Source organism: Achroia grisella, unplaced genomic scaffold, assembly GCF_030625045.1.
Source record: "Achroia grisella isolate CSIRO2021 unplaced genomic scaffold, CSIRO_AGI_Agris_v1 utg947, whole genome shotgun sequence".
NCBI classification, from domain to species: domain Eukaryota; kingdom Metazoa; phylum Arthropoda; class Insecta; order Lepidoptera; family Pyralidae; genus Achroia; species Achroia grisella.
The window spans coordinates 1,388,266-1,409,220 of NW_026713071.1; positions in this window are offsets into that span (position 1 = coordinate 1,388,266).

The following is a 20,955-nucleotide window of genomic DNA, read 5'->3' on the forward strand; positions in this document are numbered from 1 at the left end:
ATTGTTTATTAATAGAAAAATTCATTGTTAGAATATTAAAAAAATAGCTACAGCTACCAAAAATTATTTTTAATATCTTGAACCACGGCTCCATGGATTTCTTAGTTTTTTTTTAGAACTTAGATGCATTGTGATTTGACGCAGATATAACTGGCCACTACTCGAAACCCCGTCTTGGACAAGGAGTACTATAGAGGCGTATGAACAAGTCAAATTCAAATTCAATATATCTTTATTCATGTAGGTTTATTACAGACTCTTATGATATGTCAAATCTACCATCAGTTCGGAATCATTTCGAAATGAGAAGAAGGACAGACAAGAAGCTGAGCTCGTATTCTTTTCAAATAAATGTTGTATATGATTACAATAACACAGATTAATTTTAAAATTCAAATTTGGGAGAATAGAGTGACCACCAGCTTATGCCATTGTAAAAGCAAATAGTCTAATCAGATCAGTGTTCGCAACCCGAACAGACCAGTCCCTACAAGCAGCACCCGTTCAAGATCATGATGGATCAACTTATAACTTCGACGACTTCGGTGGTCTAGCACACCGCTTTACGACTGATGGTCGCGAGTTCGATTCCCCGCACGGCACAAACATTTGTATTCATGAGTATGATTGTTTTTATCGATCTGGATGTTTTCTATGTAGAATATGTATGTATTTACAAAAAAAAACTATATAAGTGTATCAGTTATCTAGTACCCATAACACAAGCTTTAGCTAGCTTAACTTGGGTCTAGATGGCGCTGTGTGAATTGTCCTGAGATTTTTTTTTAAACTTAAAAGAATTTCTTCTCCTCCATTCATCTCCTCTCTTAAGGAGAGGAGATGGCAACGTATTATTATTATTATTATAAAAAACCAAACGATCGCGGCAGTTTTCAATGTCCTATTCGTACATACCTGATGCAAAATTACGGATATTGCAGTAGAGATGCCCTGTACAGGCAGAAATAGGAAAACAAGTGTAACGAGCTACGTGATGCTGGTACAGATGTGCTGTAACGTAACAGTACCTAATAATCATAATACCTTGTAGGCTACTTGTTAGTATTTTTTTTATGGATGATAATGGGATGATGCACCCGCCTGCGCTAACGGTTTACGCTGGCGGGGCACCAGTGGAGGATGACAAGATGAGTATGAGGTCAGGTCAGTTAGCCCATCGTGACAAATTCACCAAGAATTTATCACGATGGTTTCCAAGGGGAACCGCGTGGAGGTCAACCTGACATGGTACATTGCTAGCAATGAGTCCACATTACTAACTGTTGGATTACGAATCCTTATAAATTAATATATAAAAGAGAGAGTGGACTGTATTTATTGAAAAGAAAATAATTAATGGAAAAGGAAGTAAAAATACGATTTCGACCTGGAAGAACGTCTTCCACACTCCGAACACTCCAAAGTAAGCAATGTAACACCAAACTTACTCACCTTTGCTCAGGAACGTCCCGATGTGTAGTACTGTTTAGTGGCCACGCACTCTAGAGTGTATATTATCATCAAAAACTCAGTGATTTATTTAACACATCATATTGTGTTAAATCACTAATTATCTTGTTTTACATAGTGAAAAATACGGAGCGTCCTTTTAATTCCAGTTCTTATTTTCAATTGTTTTATTATTCTTTTTTCGAAATTTAAGTGGCCACATGTTTTTATATGTGGCCAGTATTACTGAGCGCCCTTTGAGACAAAGGAGGTTCGGAATACGGAACACTTACAATCCCCTTCACCCTACTTGTTAGTGTGTTAGATAGTATTAATCTACATTACTCTTATCAAATCAAATCAAATCAAATGAAAAATAATTTATTCCTGTAGAACATTTTATTTTATTTATTTATTTATATAACTTCAATGCACAAAATACCAAGGTAAAAGTACATATGGCGGACATACAAGTACATTTAGCCGCTTATGAATGTCAAATTTTTTGTATTAATTAGTTTCCCTACCGTTCAGTTCAGTATACAGATTCAATTGAGAAGAACTGGCAAGAAACTCAATTATATTTCTTTTTTTCTTTGTTAGTTATAATAACGAACAGTTTCAATGCAAAAATAGTTTATTTATGTGAAAAATATTTATTATACAGACACGGGTAATTTACATTTTCATTGTACATATTTGTTTTTTATTATTTATCTATACACAACACAGATTACAATAAGTAAAAGCTTTTGTGTAGGATCTTATAGTTTGGTACAAAACTGAATTTTAATCCCACATTATCTATGCCTAGAAGCTAATTTCTACAGAATAGAATAGAATAGAAAATCATTTACGCAAATAAACTTATATTGAAGCACTTTTGAATAGTCACCACATCTTTTTTAATCTACCGCTCTTTCGGAAAGTTGTCTTATCACAAGAAGAAAAAGCAAAAACTCGTGTGTTGCTCATTTAAATAATTTTATTGTTACTTTACATTTTTAAGTTGAAGTGTGTGATTACAAACTACCAATTAGCACTGATTCAATTAAATTCTCAAAAGAAAATATTAAATGTACAACCAACTGGTTGAGCAACTAAATAAGAGTAAATCAGTCGTAGTGATTATAGCAGACCAGTCCCCACAAGCAGCATTCGTTCACGAGTATAAATCCATGCAATATACACTAGATAATTAAAAGTATAATATATTACATAGAATGCTATGAATAATTTTAGGTAGATTTGATAACAGATATTTATATAAAAATAAATAGGAACAATATTTTATCGCTGTAATCTTAATGTGGATTGTCAAGGATTTCTCCTTAAGTTAATTTCGAGTCGCTTACAAGAGCTGTTACGGTAGCGTATATATCTAAAATAACATACAACTTAATTACATATTTGCCATGTTTTTATGTAAATACACGTAATTGAGCCATTTGTTGGTATATTTATGTAATATTCTCTTATCTGTGGTATATTAAACACATTTCGCTTGGCGTCGAGTTAAGCTAATAATATTAGGTTTGTGTAGTTCGAGAAAGAACTAGTTCGAAAGATCGCTGCTAAAGACGACCTATGTGAGCTTGCAGAGTTCTCGGATCTTTCGCTTTTAGTTCATTCGTTTCCATGGCTACAACAAAAAGAGGACGAGGCAGGCCACCAACTACCTGGTTGACAAATGTCCATAGGGACATGAAGGAGTTGGGCCTGTCAAATGACGATGCTTACCAGCGATATGTATGGCGCCCCAGGATTAGAAAAGCCTATCCTGAGTAACGGGAAGACGCGAGGATGAAGAAGAAGAAGAAGAAGTTTAGACTGGTAGACCCGTAGCTGTACCCGTACTCTTTAGAAAATCGGTGTTAATTGCTATCGCGTGCTTGATAACTTGAAGCTCCAGACGCCCATCATCCCTCCTTCTATACCTTTCCTAACTCCACTCCTTAAAAAGCCGATTCACCTGCAAATACCCTGCTGTTGCGAGTTCGCATAGACTGCGGTAATCACTTACACTATATAAAAAAAGTTCTTATAAAACCAAGAACATTTGCTGGAAAAAATACTTATAAGCCTAGAGATTGACAAGCTTTCCTCTAAGTAAAGTGGGGAACGAACGAACTTAAAGAACGATCAAGTTCCCAAAAGAGCTACGAACTAAAATGAGCGATCGTTACGAACTAACATGCTCAAGACTAAATGATATACGTAGGTACGTACTAGATGAAATCATAACAAGTTACGACAACAATACAGACTGTTTTTAGTATGCATAATATGCTTTCAGAGATGCGTGTAATTTGCTATTTCAGTATGTAATAGCAACACAATTATTATGTGTACACTCAGCTTAAAATAGACGTGACTGTATTTTAGTTAGCTATTTATTTAATAGAGTCCCGCCCCGGCTTTTCTAGACATACGTAAATATAAATAAATTAGATTCTGTCTTCCGCATTTTACGCTATATATCTGTGTAGCTTTCCTTATTCTTTCTTCTTTCGAACATAGCTCCTCTCAGAAGCGCAGTTTCCTGATATCTTCACAGACTTCAAGGAGCGACTTCTCTATTGATATACATAAGAGACAAAAAATGCTCTATAGGAATTACTACTATTAGTTTTACTACTAAAGTTACTTTGATTTTAGCAACTACGTAATTAAAATTACTATGTAACTACAGTCAGTATCTAAACAACTGTAGCCTATTCAGAATACTAAAATAACGATAAGGTACTTCGGTACAGGTCGGTTCGGTACTTGATATATTATCATTTGGAAGAACTATAGCACTTGATAAATCCAGGTTCTCACGATTTCCAAGTACACGTCGACTCTACGACTGCGGGTTAATCTATAAAGTTGTATTGTATAGTACTGTATGGGTTGACAATTGTATTTCAGATTAAAATTAGTCTCTGTGAGAGCTGGCATTTTGGATTGTACATATCCGGTTTCCTTTGTGAAGTTAATTACAACTTGTAGTCGCCCAGTAGTTGAAATTAATTTAGCATTCAGTAAGACCATAGACAAATTAAAGACAAACAATTTTATCTATCCTCAATTTGACCACAGACTATAACAATAAATAAAAGAGTGTCAAATACATGTGTGTAATTTTTTTTATTGCTTTAATGTTTATTATGCATAATTAAAAAAATAATACTGAATTCTACTCTCCTCTATATAAAATTTAATTTTTTTTCTTTTATGGAGTACATTTTAGCTCTATGAAGTCAAGTTTTTTCTTATTTATATTTTTTCCCAATAACTATAAGTGTGCGATATTTCATACGAAGTAGTTTATTAGTAAACTGCACAATTTTTATAAACACAGATACAAAGTTTTTAAAATATATAGATAAGTATGTTAGTTCTTCTCATCTCGAAATATTTCCGAACTGACGGTATATTTGACATAATAATATAATAATAATCTCAGGACAATTCAGACAGCGCCAATTAGACCCAAGTTAAGCTAGCTAAAGCTTGTGTTGTGGGTACTAGATAACTGATACAAATACATAAATTTTTTCGTAAATACATACATATTATACATAGAAAACACCCAGACCGATACAAACAATCATACTCATGAATACAAATGTTTGTGCCGTGTGAATCGAACCCGCGAGCATCGGTCGTAAAGCGGTGTGCTAGACCGCTAGACCACCGAGGTCGTCAAACACCAGACATATAAGAGTCTGTAATAGGCCTACATGAATAAAGATATTTTTCATTTGAATCTGAATTAGTATTTGTATCTAATTTTATTGAATTAGACATACGGAATATAAATATATATTTACTAGACCCGAAGGTCCCTATAAAACTCTAATAACGAAATTATTAATATATGCAAATGAGCATAAGGCATAAGTCTACAAAATATCGCATAATAAGTTCTGGTCACTGCTATTGCCAAAAAAAACTAGTTGAGAGCTCTCTCATATTTCTTATCTTCCCCTTGCATAAGTTGGGGAAGGCTTTTTTGCCGGCGTCTAATGAGCCACCCCGCCCCGACAGATCCTTAATTAATTTACTTCACACGAAGCCTTTACGAAAAGAGTGACGGAAATGTGGAGTATCAATTTATTGTACAACACTAAAGGGGCTACAGACTACCTACATCATGGGGTCTTTTATTTTACCTGGTGTTTCAGTCATCTATAGGCTACGGTAAATATTTACCATTAGATGAATTGATTGATTGCCATTATCGTGGTATAAAAAAGGTGCTATTACATTATATTAAAACGCACTTTAGTGATGTGATTCTCTTTTGAACCGAAGTGCTAACTGACCTGACCTCATGCTCATTCTATCATCCTCCACTGGTGCCCCGCTACTGTATACGTTAGCAGGGGTTCCTTTTATGGATGATAATGGAATGTTTCACCCGCCTGCGCTAACGGTTTACGCTGGCGGGGCACCAATGGAGGATTATAAGATGAGCATGAGGTCAGGTCAGTTAGCCCATCGTGATAAAATCACTAAGAATTTATCACGATGGTTTCCAGGGGGAACCGCGTGGAGGTCGACCTGACGTGGTACATTGCTAGCAATGGAGTTATCAATCCACATTACTAACAATCCCGAGTAGTCGTAGTCGAAAATAAAACCAAGACATCAATTTCCCCTTCCTCCTACCACGTTTTCTTCCCTTACAATTCTCCTCCACTCCGATCGATCCCCAGTCCAATTCAAACGGGGACCGATGTTACGACGCAACGGCCTGAGCCGAGAGGTTCGTACCCCTTGCGGTGTCCTCAAACTAAAGTCGTATCCGTCAGGCGGGAGTTGGCCTTCAGCCGCTCTATAAGTCCTTCCGCAGATTTAGAGTGCCATCTGCACTCACCCCCTATCGTCCGGTGAAGCTGTAAAGGCCAGCTGCGGCCAACAGCATTAGAGTAGCCCGAAAAAATCAAAGCAGGTACATAGATACGTAAAGACATGACGCAGTTGTTTTATTAACTGACAAATAAAGCTTCCGAGAAGTGGATTTAGTAAATAATACATGAATCGAATCGGATTTACTTCGTTCTACTCGTACTTCCGCCTTTGCAGAAATAAGTCAAAAAATTCTTAATGTATATGTCTTTTACTGAGTTGGAATAAGAAACAAGATTATTTTTATTTATTTATTTAATTCAAGCTACATGGTCTTTAAGTAGCTGTACATACCTTATGTACTAACATATATATGAAATAGTTCTTACTAATATTATAAATGCGAAAGTAACTCTGTCTGTCTCGCTTTCACGCCAAAACTACTGAATCGAATTAAATGAAATTTAGTACCTAGATAGTCTAGAACCTGAGAAAGGACATAGGCTACTTTTTAATCCGAAAAGAGGGTTGTAACGGGTTCAAAAGGGAGATGAAAGATTACATAGAATTATCGACAATTTACGCGTACGAAGTCGAGGACAAATCTACTAATAAAATATAAATGTAAATTGTCTAGAGAAACACATATTATGCCGATACCAAATAAATGGGATAAGGAAGAAGTCGATGATGAATGAATGAATGAATGAAAAACACTATTGTTTCTCTCACAGAAAGATTTTACAATTACATAAATTAATATGTATATCAAATATAAAAAGAAAAAAAAACATAATTATAATATTTCATCACCATTGTTACCTCTATGGTAACAATGGTGATGAAATATAAATTGTCTCTGTGGTCACGGCACTGTGGATGTAGTCCACCCCTAATTTTTTTTTATTTTAGGGCTAAACAACGTTTACCGGGACAGATAGTTAACTATAAGTTTTTAAAAATACATTGCCCACAAAACGATGCAGTTTCGTATAACATCTCCAACAGACACACATAAATTGTTAACTGCGCAGTTTTAAAACTCAAGTTACTAAGTACATACTTTGTCGTTTTTGATCGTTTTAGCGACCTAGTTATCTAGGGTTCACATCACAGTTTAAACTACACAACTATATATCTCCCTACATAAATTTCGCTAAACATAATTGATTATTTATTTATTTTATTTTACTAATCCACTTTATTGTATCAGAACAAACAAAAAATTAATATCTTATGTATAAAATTCTCGTGTCACAGTTTTCGTTCCCATACTCCTCCGAAACAGCTTGACCGATTCTCATGAAATTTTGTGAGCGTATTGAGTAGGTCTGAGAATCGGCCAACATCTATTTTTCATCTCCCTAAATGTTAGGGGTAGTCCACCCCTAATTTTTTTTTTATTTTAAGGCAAAACAACGTTTGGCGGAGCAGCTAGTAAATATATATATACAATCATATGTACAAAGGCGGCCATCGATAAGCAATCTCTCACAGGCGACCCTTAGGTAGACGGTGAAGGTATATGAAAAAGAGTAGGTGGTGCAAATCACAACACAACTAATATTATCATCTTCATTACATACTAAACTACTAGGGTTTACTACCCCAAGGTTGTGGGTTCAAATCTGTCTGACACAAAAAGTTTGTAACATATTATTTTTCTGCTGATTTATTGGTCATTGAAACACCGAAATATAGGATAGAGGATTGTTAGTAATGTATCTGATAACCCCATTGGTAGCAATGTACCATATCAGATTGACCTCCACGCGGTTCCCCCTGGAAATCATCGTGATAAATTCTTTGTGAATTTGTCGCGATGGGCTAACTGACCTGTGATTGGGTAGAGGAAGACTAAAAAAGAGATGGATGGACTGCATGAAAGATGATATGGTAAGAAAGGGAGTAAATAACGAAATGACTGCGAATAGAGATGAATGGAAGAGATAAACATATTACGCCGACCCCAAATAAGGAAGAAGCAGATGATGATGGTCTAACTAACCTGACCTCGTCCTCATCTTATCATCGTCCACTGGTGTTCCGCCAGCGGAAACCGTTAGCGCAGGGTACACCATTCCAGTATCATCTGAAATGAAAACACCGATAACAAACCCAATTAATCCGAACATACCGCCTTACTTAAGATGCTCGCGGGTTCAATTCCTTACTCTGTATAAACATACATATGTTGATACAAACTGACTACAAGACTGACCCAGACTGATACAAACAATCACACGCATGAAGACATATTCATGAGTGTGATTGTTTGTATCAGTCTGGGTGTTTTCTATATATATTATGTATGTATTTAGAATTTCTATCAGTTCTCTACTACCTATAACACAAGCTCTGCTTAGCTTAGAACCAGATGGCGTTGTGTGAATTGTCTTGAGATATTATTATTTTTTCTTTAGTCATGTTGTTTTCTCCACAGATGCTCCTTATGGATTTAAAGTCGTAAAAACATGTAACTCATTTGCGTTTGTATCATATTATAAATTAGATATTACATTTTGAAGAAAATAGGAAATTTTTACTTCTAAAAAATCAGTGGTAAATTTTTATTTACAAACATAAAAAAACATTGTCCCATCAGTCTGATGTACTGGCAGGCCGCGGTAACCCTGTTACTCGGTTCAGATAGTCTGGTCACGCACGAATCGCCGAATTGAAAGGTGCCCCGGATTGAATAAAGATGGCCGCCCACGACGGGAATTTTATCAAATCATCCCCGCCTCCATCAACCCTTAATCGAATAGGAACACATCAGGGGGAGGAGATAGTTAGTAATGGGGACTAAGGAACACATTGAAGAGTTTATAAATTTTGTAGAAAAATTTAACTTAAAATTCATAGCGCTGACAGTGTTATCTGATTGAATAAAGATTGAGTTTTGAACGGTTTCTATATTGATTATCGCATGCCTAACCCTTGTTTAGGTATATTGTATGAGTGTATTATATTGTCCTTGTATATCATTCACTTAGAACAACATTTATTTAAAAGAGCAACACTCAAGTTTATTTCTCGTTCTTCTTGTGATGAGTCTGCATTCCGAATGAGCGGTAGAATAAAAAATGTGACTAAACAAAATGTACTTCCAGTAAGTATATTTTTATTTCTGTATCTATTGGTAGCAATAGATTGCGTTAGGTTTCTACATCGTCTAATCTCGCCATGGTTAATTCCTGTTGAAATTGCCACGGTGGTTAAATCATTGGTTTTCGTTCTCATTCTAATACCTTCTATCGATGCTCCGTCAGCGTACATTGTCAGCCAGTGGAATAATTAGGAAGGCTGATCGAGCATATCATTCAAGATTCAAGATTCTTTATCTGTAAAACATGCGTGGTTACATAATGAAATGTTATACATATGGAATGAATTTATCCGACATATTTAGCGTAGAAAGCATACAAAATATTTAAATGCTAAAATTTTTTTTGGATTTAAATGTTAAATATAATTTGAAAAAGAACAATTTTGTAATAATATAAAAGTAACAATATAGGTAGGTACATATAAGAAATAAAGAATTTCGTCGAATTTTATCATTTAGAAAGCCCGATATAAATAAATAAAATAAATAAATAATCCTGGACAATTAATATAGCGCCATCTAGTCCCACAGTAAGTAGTACTTGTATTATGGAATAGAATAGAATAGAAAATCATTTATTCAAATAAACTTACATTGAATAGTCATCACATTTTTTTTAATCTACCGCTCATTCGGAAACCTAGGCTAGCTATGGGTACTAGACAACTGATATGAATGCTTAGATATGTTTTTTTGTATATATATAGGATATATTATATATTAAATATTTCTTAAAATATATATTAAAATTCTATTTCAAAAAAGATTAGCTTACGTCGTTAACTCTGTCAAAGCAATGTAAATTATATTATTTGTAGAGAAAAACACATTTTTGTCTACAATTTTATGATATCGCCGTTTCATTTGACGTCATTATATCTATCGACATCTACGTACCTAAATTAGGCAAATTCCGCGAAAACTTTTAACATTTTTCCCCTAACAAGACAACTCCATTTGGCAGCATCCTTTGCGTATTATCTGTGAAGAGCATCTCGGACGACCCCCTTCCTAAAACCCACCCCCGGCCCTCCCGATAATCACCGGAAACTGTAACGAATGCGGAACTTCTATATTTTTTATGACCCCTTCCAAAGGATGCATGGATTTTCTGATAAATGTATAAAAGGCATAGTTTCATTCCATTAATTCATATATATTTATAATCAGCCTATTCTTATTATGAGCTCTGCTTATATTATTAGCTTTTGGTGTATCATACGCTGGTGGTCACTCTGTTCTTCAAAATTTTAATTTAAAATTGAATCTATATTATTGTAAGTATATACAACTTTAATTGAAAAGAATACGAGCTGAGTTTCTTGTCAGTTCTTCTCATCTCGAAATCATTCCGAACTGACGGTAGATTTGACATATCATAAGAGTCTGTAATAGACCTACATGAATAAAGATATTTTGAATTTGAATAATGTATCCTTCTGTTTTACCTGGATGAAGATGAAAATATCACACATAATACTACAAAATTATAAGACATATCTAATAAATAAAAAATTGGTGTGGTGTTTATGGTATTACAAGAAACTCTTTTGCCACCCTTATGATACTTTTCTAATAGATTTTAATATAACCACTCTCAATGTAAAACATGGTTCATCTTATATATAAAGCTCTCGTGTCACAATGTTAGTTACAATACTCTTACGAAACGACTTGACCAATTTTTATGAAATTTTATATGCATATTCAGTAACTCTGAGGATCGGCTTCTATCTATTTTTCATACCCCTAAGTGAGTTATCCAGCCTTAACATTTTTTTAATTTTTTGGATTTTTATTATAATGTGGCATTAAAAAATATATACAACCCTAAAATTTCACCCTTCTACAATAGCGATATTAGTAATTTTATAATTGTCTACTCTCGCCAGTCGATAACAGATTCATTTATAAGGCAAAATAACGTTTACTGGGTCAGTTAATACCTATAATATAATTATCCCGCAATTACATACAAGAAATAATTTAAAAAGCCAAAACATTTAGAAATTATTAACAGCGTTTCTGCACAGAACCCAATACCACTATATAACATATGAGCGATCCTGCTACAACAATAAAAAATTAGACAATATGAGAAGCATCCACTTTCAAATAAAAATAATAATACTAAACTAATAATATAAACACTTATATACATCAAAATACCCAGACCAGTCCAAACAATCATACTTACTACTATAAAAATTAAATCGAACCCGCGATCATCGCAAGTAAGGCAGTAAGGCAAACTGTTAGATCACCGCGGCTGTTAAATTTAAATTACATAGAATACTAGCTGTCCCGGCAAACGTTGTTTTGCCTTAAAATAAAAAATAAAAATTTAGGGGTGGACTACCCCTAACATTTAGGGGGATGAAAAATAGATGTTGGCCGATTCTCAGACCTACTCAATACGCTCACAAAATTTCATGAGAATCCGTCAAGCCGTTTCGGAGGAGTATGAGAACGAATACTGTGACACGAGAATTTTATATATAAGATAATATTGATTCGCCTAGAAAAAAAACAAAGAATCTACATATAAAATGGATTCACAAAGAAAAAAGTTTTGAGAATAAAACAAAAAAAAATTGAGTGTATTTAAATTATCCTCCTTTTCGTCAAATCGGTGGAAAAATAACAAATCTTAATATAATAATATTAGAGAGTATACCTATCTATAGGTATGAAGTAAGTACGCTGTTATGAGGGTTATGAGGTCACAAGCACTTGACCCCCTCGAAGAGCTCTTGAAACTAACGCTACGTTAACTAGACACCCACAATCACCTCTGAATCTTCAAAGCATGTTTGTGTCTTTGTCTATCGTATATCGCCAGATATATACTAGAATATATCCACACTATTTAAGTAGGTACTTGAATTATATATCATTATATAATGAATTTATTGAATTATATTTTTTTTATTGAGTTGTTTGGGCTATTGTCAGATACCTGAACCTGTAGCACTGCGACCTACATAGATCTATTGTGCTCGCCCTTTTTCAAAGTTCGCTACCTAGATCCGTCAGGGACAAGAATTGAAGGGTATTCTTAGGAGCGATGGTTTTTATCTCCTCGGGAAAGAGTGTAAACTTTCTAAGGGAGATATTCCGTTTATGCATGAGTGGGCTACAACCATATAGGAACAACACATTGAATTATATATATACACTAATGGTCAAAAGGCGCGGATATGAAACAGTGCAGACAATGAAATTTCGCACACTTATAGTTTACTTATGATGGAGTGCAGAAAAAAATAGTTTTTTTAATACGCATATGTATAAAAAATATATTTAATCAATAAAAAGAAAATTGCAGACGCTACCATGTATAAATACTAATATATATCTGTTTATATATTTTTTAATACACATAGGCATAGAGAATATAGTAATTCTTTTTTTAATATAGTAAAATTTTTTTTTGTAAATACTCTCTTTCCAAAGGTTGTCTGTAAGAGATTGCATTAGCGATAAGACCGCCTTTTGTACTTAGTTTTTTTTTATGTTTTTAATTTTGTTCATGTCCTTTATATGTTGGTGCGATAAAGTGTTAGAATAATAATAATAATAATAAATCAATTTAAAAAATATATACATGCTAACATGTATTTCACACGCATATATACTGTTCTCTTTATTATTAAAGTCTATAGTCTAATTGAGAATAGGTTAACATTTCTTTTGTCATCAATATTATTTGTTCATAGTCTTATTGAATGTTAAATTAATTAAGACCGAATTCCACCCACTGGACGACCACTAGTTGATTTAATTAAATGAAACATTTTTGCCTTAGTCTCTCTAAGTTTCGAGGTTGTACAACTTTGTGTGTTTTAAAAAGAAATACCTAATTATTAATTTAAGAGTAGCTCTACGCTGCTCCTGGGAGGTTGGTGGAGGCAGCGCGACGAATTTCAGTATATTACAGGCACTACCAAGATTATAGTCGGACAGATTTCAGACCGTAACTGAGTCCACTAGATATTTTATTCATACGCTTTTTACTTATTTTCGCGAGTTCATTTTGAACAAACACCATTTCTTATATCCAGATTAGGAGTTTTAAACCTACAGTTAACTTTTTAAGTTAATTATTTAAGGCTTAAAGTATATTGATATAACAAAGTATATACATTCGGGTCATTGGGCTCCCTAAAATATGGTCGAGCGCAGTGACGGCTGGTTCATCCGTCATACTCGTGAACGAGTGCTGCTTGTATGGACTGGTCTGCTCTTATCACTACGACTGATTTAATCTTATTGTGTACTTATATTTAACCCTAATAAATCAGTGCTGGTTGGTAGTGTGCATTCACACGTTTCCAATTGTATAATGTGAACGTTGTGAAAAAAAGATTGTTTAAAAAAGCAACACACAAGTTTCTTGCTCGTTCTTCTTGTAATGTGACAGCTTTCCGAATGAGTGGTAGATTAAAAAAAAACATTGTTATGACTATCCAAAAATGCTTAAATTAAGTTTATTTGAATAAATGATTTTCTGTTCTATTCCATTCTATTCAACTGAAGTCTAATTATTATTATTTTTACCTTCAAATTTACTGACAAATAGGCTTGCGGACTTAGCTTAATAAAAAACCCAACAATAAAGGTAATAATTTAAGTGTCCGCCTATAATGTTTAGGGGAGGATTTACTCTTAATTTGTTTACTCAAAAAACTTTTTTGGTTGTTTATTTATTATTGTAACTCTAATGAATTAGTGCTAATTGGTAGTAAGTTGAAATATTCGAATACAAACTCGAATATTTCAACTTAAAAATGTAAAGCTACAACGATTATTTAGCAACACGCAAGTTTCTTGCTCGTTCTTCTTGTAATGACAGGTCTCCGAATGAGCGGTAGGTTAAAAAATATAAATATGACCATTTAAACGTTCAACGTTTATGTGAATAAAGAATTAACTATTCTGTTCCTATCATCCTATATTCTACCGGTGCATACCCAGGATTTGATAGTTGGCTATACCATTTTTTTGTCAACCATTAAAAAATACAATATTTGGTACAGATTAATCCAGTAAGCAGCGACAATATAGAATTAAATATTTTCGTAGTAGGAATCTTTTTAACCATTCAAGAAAATTACAGGTTTCCCAGAATAACATAGAAATAATTATAATGGGAGTAAAATTATCAGTTAAAATTAAAAGAACAACAATAAAAAATACACAAATTAAATATGTTACAGTCACAATAAAGAAACTTTAATGGAAGTGGGCGGGACATACCATAAGGGGAAAAGATAAATGCATTGGTACACAAAAAGTATGTAAATAAGATGATATCAAAGTGGTGGCAGGTGGTACTAGAGCAAGAACTGCGATACGATAGAGACTGCTGGAGACAGTTGGAGGAGAGTTATGCTTGTTAGCAAACAGATATAGATTTATATGTATACATATATAGTAGAAAACGTAAAATGTAAATATAAATAACTAATATCTGAATAAAGGCTCTATTATTATATATATACTTTATTGCACTTTTAAATACCAGTTTTGAATATATATTATAAGTTTTGTTTACAAAGGAGGACTTATCTCTAAAAGAGATCTCTTCCAGTCAACACAAAACAGCGTGACACAGGAAGTGGTGTGTGGGTCACAGGAGTGCAAATAATAAAATTAAGAAAAGATAAATTAAAAATTAAAACTAAAGAATTAACGTCAAATGTGATATATAACTACAAATACAAAGTACATGTAAATACATTATAAAAATATATTTATATACTAAAATATTCAATACAAAAATATATAACTAGAAACAAAAAAAAACTTAAAAATCAGATATATACATGAATAAAAATTAATACATACGATTATTATTATTTTATTATTATTATTATTCTATTTATATTTCCTTTCTCTTCTATTATAAATATAAAAGAAGGTAATACTCACCCTCACGGACCTTAGCCGAGTGTTGGAGAGGTGCTGTGTTGAAGATATTATTGAGGAGATCAAGAATTTTCGAGTTATGCGACACGTATTTAGTATTGTGGCTTTTTGTAAGAGATATGTTTTACCGCGGTGAATATTTAATATTTGCAGACTATTTTCAAGTGTTTTAGGTACAATACCCGCAGAAAAATTACAATACGTACAGTTTCGGCTCGCCATTGTTTTTTTACCTCTATTACTAGATCCTGGTATTTTAAAACTTTATCTTAAATTGTAGTGTATATGTTGTGTGTATTAAGTACAGCTATATTTATAAAATATTATACAATCTTTTTAATACTTAATTTATCAACTTTGAAATATCAAGGTACATCAACCTTCACCAAACTTTCAAAACGCGCTCAAACTTTCAGTTAAGAGCCACTGTTTTGAATTCTATTCGGCTACGTAAGGATGGTACTTAATCAAGCGAATCGAGTGTGAGCCTTGGAATGCTCCACAAAGGGTTCTTTCTGTAGGAAAACATTTTATTTATTCATGTGCAACTGGTAGTTTTCGGTGCAAGCCACGTAGCAATTTTTTTATGTACGCTCCTATTCGGCGGAAAGAAATCCCGCGGGAATCATTTCCTAACGGCGCTGTGCAATGGCCTTTATAGTTTGCTATTTTAGTTTTTTTGCGGGCGTACCTAATCACATGTGCTGGGGGGAAAAGTGATTGTGTTGTGTGTTAGTAATGTGGATTTTTGATCCCATTGCTAGCAATGTACCATGTCAGATTGACTTCCACGCAGTTCCCCTGGAAACCATCCTGATAAATTTCTAGTGAATTTGTCACGATGGGCTAACTGACCTGACCTCATGTTCATCTTATCATCCTCCACTGGAGCCACACGCCGCCGTAAACCGTTCGCGCAGGAGGGTGCATCATTCCATTATCATTCACAAAAAAATTACATGTGCATACATAATAAAATAAAAAAAAAATACTATACGTAAATAATAATATACATACGGATAATAATAATAATAATAAATGATATAACATCAGTCACACCAGGCACACAATAAGTACACACATACTCACACATACACACACGCGCTCACACACACACGCACACTGCACTTACTTGGTTTCGGCCCGTAAGTGTGGAGAAAACCAGCAAAAGCTGAGAAAAAATAAAGAATGATAATAATAATAATAATCTCAGGACAAATCACACAGCGCCATCTAGACCCGAGTTAAGCTATCTAAAGCTTGTGTTACGGGTACTAGATAACTGATACAAGTACATAGATAATTTTTTTTTCGTAAATACATACATAATATACATAGAAAGCACCCAGACCAATACAAACAATCATACTCATGAATACAAATGTTTGTGCCGTGCGAGGAATCGAACCCGCGACCATCGGACGTAAAGCGGTGTGCTAGACCGCTAGACCACCGAGGTCGTAATATACAGGTGGGGATACACACGTAACATGCATGCAATGCTTGTGTACCTACACAAAAATTCACATTTTATGTCGAGATTTGTCGCCGCTATGCAATGGTTGTCTCTGTCTATCTAATATATTTTTCCTTAAAGATTTTTTTTAAATTTCAGCGGTATTATCATTTGGCGTAAGTGGGATATATCAAAAGCCAAACTGTCACAAGTTCACGAACATGTGTTTGTAGATCTCTACAGTCCAATATATTTAATTATTACAGTTCTCAGCGAACAAACTGAATCTTAGTTTCACTCGTGTGGTCTTAGAATTGCAATGCTACACCGCATCGCTACACTGCGCAATTTTAAGCCTTCACACAATGTTAATTAGTAAATTCAGCTACATTCATAACTATATTTTCAACAAACAGAATATTTTAGTTTTATATTATACTATTTATTTAACTTTAACGCATTCAATACAAAATATAGTAAAGTACATATGGCGGACTTAACACCATGCGGCATTTCTACCAGGCAACCATAGGTGGTGCAGAGAATAATATAATTGGCGGTGCAAATCATTACATAGTATAAAACAAAGTCGCTGTCGCTGTCTATCCGTCCTTATGTATGCTTAAATCTTTAAAACTACGCAACGGATTTTGAAGCGGTTTTTTTAATAGATAGAGCGAGTAGCTAGTATGTAATAAATGATAAACAGAACGATAAATAGAATATATATCTAAGAAATACAATAATATATTACATAAATATATACAACTTTTATATTCTACACATATACAAATAAATATATACATAGATATAGAATAAACTTAAAAATATACTAAATAGTCTGACAGTCAGAACTAAAGAGAGTGAATAGAAAAAATAACCATTGTTGCAAACTCTTTGAACATGTTTATATATACATTTTTGTAACTATTATAAATTGAACCAGTCTCTAATTAATCACATATTTACTGTGAGATAACCAAAACAATACAGAGTAGTTTATATATATAACAATATATATATATATATAATGGCTGGTCCGTGAACAGCTCTTTTCGTGACTGTATAAACCAATACGAGACCGGCATGTGGTAGGCCCACAGGCTGGTAGTTTATATAATAATTACAATAACAGAGTAGGTTACTAAGTATAGTATTGAACATAGACTACAGTAACAATTTTGAATGTGTTTTTTTTACAGTTTTTAGAATTATCATATTTTCATTGTCACTTTTGCCTTGTTACTATTTGTACCGACATATTTGTTATTGTCACTTTTCCCTTGTTTCATTATAAATATTTATCATTTTCTATCCATTGTTTGATATCACGCATACAGTCCATTCATTCTCTCGCCCACATTTTGGTCCTCAATTAAATTACTTATAACAATGAACAAAAATCTGAAATTCAAATAAAAAGCAAATGCGACCGGTACTTTGTCTCCGCGGAATTTGCGAAATATTAAGAACTAAAAACAAATAAATTACTATGATTACAAGTAAAACAAAGTATTGTGACCTTAAATTAAGGCAGAAAAATAGCATTTTTTTTTATTGTTTTCGGACTACTCTAATGCTGTTGGCCGCAGCTTGCCTTTACAGCTTTACCGGACGATAGACGGATGGCACTCCAAACCTGCGGAAAGACTTATGGAGCGGCTGAAGGCCAACTCCCGCCTGACGGATACGAAGTCTGAGGGCACCACTAGGGGTTCGCACCTCGGCTCAGGCCATCGTAACATCGATCCCCGTTGAATTGGACGAGGGATCGATCGGAGGGAGAATAGCAAATGCAATTTATAGCAATATTTATTACATACAACAATTAAACCATACAAAATCCTTACACGCGTATAATATTCTAGTTTTATGATTGCAAAAAATCTTTGTAATAAAAAAGAATGTGCCATTTATTGTTACAAATTAATTCTGGTGTACATTATTTAACATGTACACTTGCATTTTTTTTTTATATTTTGTTATAGTTCCCGAGTACAAATCTAAAAACTAAATGAACAATGTTGAGCAAATCCAAATTAGAACTCCGCTAATTTCAAATATTCCTCGTAAAGTTTCCCTTTTAGATTGAAAAGGCAGGAACTATAAAATGTAACCCAAATATACTAACAAGTGAAATTAAATAAAAACTTGAAAAACAACTGTTTCGTCTTGTTTGTTTAAAACTGAACTTCCTCTGAAGAAAGGGACGGGTGCGCTTAGGGCTGCCAACACTTCAAAACTCGTTTTGTATTCGAGAATTTTCTACAAGAGTTTAACCTATGAATTTGTACGACACAGTTATTTACTAAAGCCAAGTTTTGTAGTGACATAGTCATTGTTGGCTGTGATATACTCAATATTTGCCATATTGAGTATATATACATACTCGACATTTATCATTGTATTATGTCGCCCAATTTACATAATATCTTTTTAAATTATAGCCTCTGTGTTATGTGTTATTTTGATATTATTGAATGGGTGGATAGATGGATCTTTGTTACTCTTTCACATAAACACTACTGAATGAAATTTAATGAAACACACACATAGGCTATAAATTTTGACATGGGTGAAACCACGGACGCAGCTAGTACAGTATAAAACGTTGTCTCGACACGACGGCGTTGTACCTTAAACCTCAGGTTGTTCCTCCAATTTTTTATTTAGATTGGAATATTTTTATGATACAGTTATTCACTAAAGCCAAGTTTTGTAGTGTACATAGTCCTTGTTGGCTGTGATGGGAAATATTGAGTATATAATACAACAATTTTTTTTTTATTATTTATTTGATGTAGACATATTTTCTAATATTGACAACCCTGTGCCCGCCTCAACAATCACCCGCTACCACAAACCGAGTTACAGTTGGCGGGGCTCAGAGTTGTATCTAATTAATACAGCTTTACGGTCGCGGACTAAATCTTTAATTCGTTTGTACCACTCGAGAGAAGACAACGAAAACAAATCCGCGGAACGGTGAGGTCGCTCCGTGAAGTCTGTAAAGACACCAGGAGACTTCTGCGCTTTTGGGAGGAGCTTGGCTGGATACAAAAAGGTGAGGTCGCTCCGTGAAGCCTGAGAAGATAACAGGCGACTTCTGCGCTTTTGGGAGGATCTTGGCTGGCTACAGAAAGGTGAGGTCGCTCCGTGAAGTCTGTAAAGACACCAGGAGACTTCTGCGCTTTTGGGAGGAGCTTGGCTGGATACAAAAAGGTGAGGTCGCTTCGTGAAGCCTGAGAAGATAACAGGCGACGTCTGCGCTTTTGGGAGGATCTTGGCTGGCTACAGAAAGGTGAGGTCGCTCTGTGAAGTCTGTAAAGACACCAGGAGACTCCTGCGCTTCTGGGAGGAGCTTGGCTGGATACAAAAAAGTGAGGTCGCTTCGTGAAGCCTGAGAAGATAACAGGCGACGTCTGCGCTTTTGGGAGGATCTTGGCTGGCTACAGAAAGGTGAGGTCGCTCTGTGAAGTCTGTAAAGACACCAGGAGACTCCTGCGCTTTTGGGAGGAGCTTGGCTGGATACAAAAAGGTGAGGTCGCTTCGTGAAGCCTGAGAAGATAACAGGAGACTTCTGCGCTTTTGGGAGGATCTTGGCTGGCTACAGAAAGGTGAGGTCGCTCCGTGAAGCCTGAGAAGATATCAAGCAACTTCTGCGCTTTTGGGAGGAGCTTGGCTGGCTACAGAAAAGTGAGGTCGCTCCTTAAAACCTGTGAAGACACCAGGAGACTTCTGCGCTTTTGGGAGGAGCTTGGCTGGATACAAAAAGGTAAGGTCGCTCCGTGAAGTCTGTAAAGACACCAGGAGACTTCTGCGCTTTTGGGAGGAGCTTGGCTGGCTACAGAAAGGTGAGGTCGCTCCGTGAAGTCTGTAAAGACACCAGGAGACTTCTGCGCTTTTGGGAGGAGCTTGGCTGGATACAAAAAGGTGACGTCGCTCCGTGAAGTCTGTAAAGACACCAGGAGACTCCTGCGCTTTTGGGAGGAGCTTGGCTGGATACAGAAAGGTGAGGTCGCTTCGTGAAGCCTGAGAAGATAACAGGCGACTTCTGCGCTTTTGGGAGGATCTTGGCTGGCTACAGAAAGGTGAGGTCGCTCCGTGAAGCCTGAGAAGATAACAGGAGACTTCTGCGCTTTTGGGAGGAGCTTGGCTGGCTACAGAAAAG